This window comes from Mus pahari, chromosome 2 (assembly GCF_900095145.1).
Source record: "Mus pahari chromosome 2, PAHARI_EIJ_v1.1, whole genome shotgun sequence".
Classification (NCBI taxonomy): Eukaryota; Metazoa; Chordata; class Mammalia; order Rodentia; family Muridae; genus Mus; species Mus pahari.
The window spans coordinates 50883839-50889550 of record NC_034591.1 but is presented as its reverse complement, the minus strand read 5'-3'; the positions used below and the strand labels follow the sequence as shown (position 1 = coordinate 50889550).

At 42.4% G+C, this 5712-nt stretch overlaps 1 protein-coding gene and 1 long non-coding RNA gene across 17 annotated transcripts in view; one reads left to right on the top strand and one right to left on the bottom strand.

The window, feature by feature from the left end:
* The window catches only part of LOC110313691, a 30291-nt gene that overhangs the window by 15456 nt on the left and 9123 nt on the right, over window positions 1-5712 (top strand). For both annotated transcript variants that reach the window (XR_003843259.1, XR_003843258.1), the window contains one exon: window positions 2314-2468. This is a non-coding gene — a long non-coding RNA (uncharacterized LOC110313691). The remainder of the gene's footprint in view (window positions 1-2313; window positions 2469-5712) is intronic.
* The window catches only part of LOC115063394, a 169323-nt gene continuing 163705 nt past the window's right edge, over window positions 95-5712 (bottom strand). For all 15 annotated transcript variants that reach the window (XR_003843236.1, XR_003843237.1, XR_003843241.1 and 12 more), the window contains one exon: window positions 95-2428. The gene's annotated coding sequence lies outside the window, so the exon portion shown is untranslated. The remainder of the gene's footprint in view (window positions 2429-5712) is intronic.

The following is a 5712-nucleotide window of genomic DNA, read 5'->3' as shown; positions in this document are numbered from 1 at the left end:
AAATGGAAGTCATCAATGAGGACTCTGATCTCCCTGCTCACGTGTGCTCGCTTGCGCTCTCTCTCTCTCTCTCTCTCTCTCTCTCTCTCTCTCTCACACACACACACACACACACACACACACACACACAGAATTTGGTTTTACAATGTGGGAAGAAAACATTTACAAAGCCAGTATCATTGAGAGAACTGAAGATGCAGAGAACCCATCATCCACTGTTCCTTAGGCAATTATCTGAGCAGAGAGTGGTTTGTGTCTCGTTTAAAGGACTCCTGTCTCTTCTTTTATATGCACTAGAGTGAGGGCCACCTGCTCAGGGAAAGGGATAATCTGACTATGTCAGCCCCAAGCAGCCTGGAGTTTTGGTACCTGTTTACCAGAGTTGCCTTAAAAACCCACATAACACTGCCCAGTGTTAGATTTCAGAGGCAGGGTAGAGGCAGAAAGCAGGAAGAGACCAGGGTCTGACCTGAACAGATGAGATGAGACTCTGTTTACTAACACACTCAGGGAGGGACAGCTCTCTCTCTTGGGAAATGGAGGGTCGGCAAATGGAACCAGATGGCTGGGGCTCACTCCATTGGCTTGGGAATGAGGGAGTAGTTGATGCAGCTGTCAGGGCTCCAAGGCACTCACTCTCTCACACGGCACCTAGACTTTTGGTGGGATGCTTTATAAAGGAAAGGAAGCCAGTGGAAACTCAGTTTATTCGCTGTTCTCCAGGTACACACAGCTTTCCCCAAGCCTCAGACCAGCCTCACATACATGGTTTGAGCTAGCTCATTGACCAGGCAACCCCAAAAGGGACCTCAGATTCATTTAAGGCAGCCTGCTCCTAATGTATTAGGTTAGTACAGGCTCATGAAGTAGAGATGACTCCTCAACCCCAGCCTTTTATTTTGAATATTTAAAAACACACAAAGTTTTAAGAAATACAATTAATTACCTATGCTTTTCAACTCTGTTCAGTTATTGTTTATATTCTCTTCACCTTTCCTGTGAATTGGCATGTTTATCCATTGAAGCATTTGAAAGTAAGTTGAATATTAGAATTTCTTAATTGACATCTCACTTAAAATAATCCAGCATATGCTTTCAAAGAATAAGGGCATCCAATATAACTATAATACCATTTTAGGCTGGGGAAAATTAGCAATAATTTAATAATATCTTTAAGTTCATATTGAAATGTCTACAATTGTCTAAATGCCTTATATAAGAATCTTTCCCATTGTTCCAAATATATTAAAATATCTCTCTCTCTCTCTCTCTCTCTCTCTCTCTCATTTGCTTGCTTGCTTTTAACAAGGTCTTACATACCCCAGGCTGACTGTGAATCCTCTATGAAGCCAAGGATGACCTGGAACTCCTGATCCTCCTCAGTTTAGATCCTCCTGGGAGGGAGGCCAGGATTGTGTGCATGTTAGGCACGCACTCTACCAAATGAGTTAGATCTCCTAGCCCCTGGTCTGAGACCTTACCATTGCATTTCATTCTTTTTCTCAAGTACAGTGTCCCAAGATGGACATTTAGCAGTATCTACAGATACTTTTGATTATGGGGTGCTGCTTCTGGCATTGCATTAATTCATCTTCTGTCACAATAACAAGATACAGGAGGTTGGACACTTTACAATGAAGCTTATTTGATTCATAGTTTTGGAGACTGAAAGTTCATGATCAGGTGATCATATCTGTTTGACCTTTGACAAATCCCCCCACCCCATTGCATTCCAACATGGCAGAGAAACAGAAAGGAATCCAATATGCAGAAAGGCTGAATCACTTGGCTCTCAGTAACAATCCATACTTGTGAGAACTGAATTTGTGAGTTCCTAAAGAATTGTGTTCATCCCAAGGGCAGGGCTGGTGACTTCACCACCTACCAGTAGGCAGGACCTCTAAGAAGTTCTCCATCTTCCAACTTTGCCACACTGAACACTAAGCTTCTAGCACAGCAAGTTTTTACTGATAAACTGCATCCAGTCAATAGTAGGCATGTAGTGTCTACAGCCAACAATACCTGCCGAATATCCAATAGTTCCCTGGCCCTCATACCTGCTCTAAAAAGCCAAGTGATGACAAGAATTGAAAAACCCGGATGTAGCCTGTCTAACCAGTCTTCCCACTTAGTTTTGCAGGACGCTGACATAGGCGTCCATTGCTGCATAACAAACGGCCTGCTAAAATTCAATGGCATGAGATTAGGAATCATTGTCTAGATCGTTCTGTGGCGTGGGCTGTGCTCTCCTGATCACTGATTCTCTCTGGTATTGCAAGTGTATTTGTTGCTTTTCTTGTTTCGACCTGACAGGAAGCCACTTGAGAGAAGATCACAGTTTAAAGGAATCCAGTTCACCATGGGAGGAATACAGGGCAGCAGTGGTTCCATGATAGCTGTGCGGCTGGGACTATTCACTTCCTCACAACTTGGCAGAATGAAAAAACATGGAACAGACAGAAGACATGGTATGAATATAAAACCCCAACCCTCACCCCCAACCCCCAGTTGGCCATTTCCTCTAAGCTGGCTATACCTCCTGAAAGTTTTACAACCTTCCAAAATAGTAGCACCTGCTGGGAACCAAGTGTCTAAACATGAACCTCTGGGGGACATTTCACACTCAGTTCAACATTGAGGGTGACATCCATTAGGACCAGTTTCCTTAGTCTGTACATCTAGAAGGCATGGCCAAAGGAATGTGGAAGGTCTGCTGAGACCTTGCCTTAGACCTGGTTCTGCCACTTGAACAGTTGGCAAAAGAAAGTAACAAGGGACCAGTGAAAACACTCAGTGGGTATAGGCACCTTTCACCCAGCTTGATGAGCTGAGTTCAATACCTAGGACTCACATGGTGGAAGGAGAGAAACAATACCCACAGGTTGTCCTATGACCTCCACACACATACTGTGGCATGTGCACACAGAATAAATAAATGTAACTAATTAAAAAAACAGGTGCTTTGTTTAAAAAAAATAAAATAAAAAGCATAACTGATTCAACCTTCCCAGCACTGGGATCACAGGCCTGTGCCGCCACATCAGCCTTTTCAGGCGAGTTCTTGAGGGTCAAATTCAGGCTTACATGACAAACATTTTACCAAGTGAGCCATCTCTCCAGCCCAGGAATCTTTTTTCAAGCTTCACTATATCTTCAGAATTTATTAGCTGTCATTTTTCTGTAAAGGTTTGTTTTGTTGTCCCAACTCTGGTTCTTTTCTCTCCCCTCGTTTTTAAAAAAATCACTTAAATGATCATGTTAGTGCAACCATTTTTCTTTTGGGTGCTAGAGGCTGAACTCGGGTCCATGCTAGGCAAGGACACTACTATGAGCTGTGTCTCAAGCCCTATATATATTTTTTAATGTATTCATTTTCAATTATTTCATTTGATGTTTTGCCTACATATAGGTCCATTTGAAGGTGTCAGATCCCCTGGAACTGGAGTTACAGACAGTTGTGAGCTATCATGTGGGTGCTAGGAATTGAACCCAGGTCCTCTGTAAGAGCAGCCAGTGCTCTTAATCACTGAGCCATCTCTCCAGATCCCCACCCTCCAAGCCCTATATTTTATACAGCCAGACAAACATTTTCATGGTCAAATTTCCCAAGCTTGAAAATGGAAGTCTATGAGGTCAACTCATAAGTCAGGGTTTCAACCTTTTTAAAAGATGGAATTTTAAACATGATTATTTCAGTTCACCCACCTCTGCAGAACCCAGTTCTGTCATCCACCAAGTAAGGGTTTTTTCCCTCTCTGGAGAGGTTTCATGATTGTTCCCCAGGGGAAAAGACTCATTATCATTCCTAAACTACAGCCATAGTGAATGCTGTCATCTGCTGAGAACTCTGCCTTACATATACTTAATTGTCACAGCAACTCTATACATAAATAGTGTTGCTACATATTATGCAGGAGGAAGTGGAGTCTTAAAAGGAGATACTAGAAAAACCATAGCCTCTGGGAATGGACGGCTTGAATCCTAGATCTCTGGCACCTATTTGAATCAGGACCTGGGCCTCTGTAGAGTCATTTACTTATCTGTCCCATGCTGAAGATGAGCAACTGGCCTCATATGTTGAGCATAGCTGCCTACCTGCCCTACAATAGATGTTATTAGTTCTCTATCCTGATGATAGGCTATAACTCCTGTCATGACAGATAGTGGTAATTCATGGTGCCTCAGAGCCCAATTAAATAAGAGTCCATCAAAGTCACTAATTCAAATAATTGACCTATGCTTTGATTGAAGTTTAACTTTAGAGAATTTGGGGAACAAAGAATTTGCTGATGAATTTCTTAAGCAATATTGTAGGAAGGTGATTATGAACATTCAACTTCTGAGAACACCTGGGAGAAGACCTTCAGCATATCACATACCTGTCAAAAAGCTCTTTGGAAATTAATCTCCAAGCAGACTCTGATTTTGTTTACTCCTAAACAGTGTGATCATCCCTTCCCCAAATAACAAAGGACTGCGTTGTAAGAGAGTATAGATCAGTGTCACCCTTAAGAGACTATCACAGTGTCTGCTTACACAGTGAGGATGGCAGCTATGCCACTAACCCATACAATCTTATGAGTCATCGTTACACATGCATTCCATTTCAATATATTTATTATTTCTAATCAGTTGTATTGTGTGTATCCATAGAAGCCAGAAGAGGGGCCAGAAGACAGCATTCACTATTTTTAATTAGTTTTATTCTGTATGCATGTGTGTGTGTGTGTGTCTGTGCATGATGTGTGTACAGGTGCCCATGGGAGCCAGAGAGCATCAGGTCTTCTGGAGTCAAAGTTAGAGACAAGTTTGAATTGCCTGCCATTTATGCTAGGAACTGAACTGAGGTCCTATGCAAGGACATGCTCTTAACCACTCACCAGCCCTAATTCATTTAATGTTTAACCCAAATCTTACCTGGAACTATAGGATTATGGTATTAAGGACCACTATGTTTCAGTGAAATGTTCTAGGCACCTGGGGTCTATCAGAAACTAAAATAAATATTCTTTCATTCTATTTAGGAGAGATAGGTTAAAAAAAAGCATCAATTTTGTCAATTATACTAAAAAAATAGTGTTCATAATAAAAAAATTTTAAAGTAGGGAATATATAGGTCATTGTAATTTTAAATTATTACTGGCAGTCATTTAAAAGGCTACATTGGGCATGGTGTGGTGATGCATATCTTTAATCTAAGCACTTGCTGGGTTAGAAGCAAGTGGATCGCTGTGAGTTCATGAGTTCAGTGTTAGCCTGATCTACATAGTGAGTTCCAGGTCAGCCAGGGAGGGCTACATAGTTGCGACCCTGTCTATAAAGTGGGGGAGGGGTGATACTGAAAGAAAAAAGTTGGATGATATTTAATAGCTAGTATACACACTCTATCACTTTTCAAAGTCTTAGGGCTGGATAGTAGCTCAGTGCATAAGAGCACATGCTGCTCTTGCATAAGATCCAGGTTGGGTTCCCCCCACCCATATGCAGTGTTTCACAACTCCAGAGATCTAGGCCCCCTCTCTGTCCTCTGTGGGCACCTGCACACACATGGCGTACATACCTACACAGGCATGCACTTACATACATTAAAAAATAATCCGCCGGGCGTGGTGGCGCACGCCTTCAATCCCAGCACTCGGGAGGCAGAGGCAGGCGGATTTCTGAGTTCGAGGCCAGCCTGGTCTACCAAGTGAGCTCCAGGACAGCCAGAGC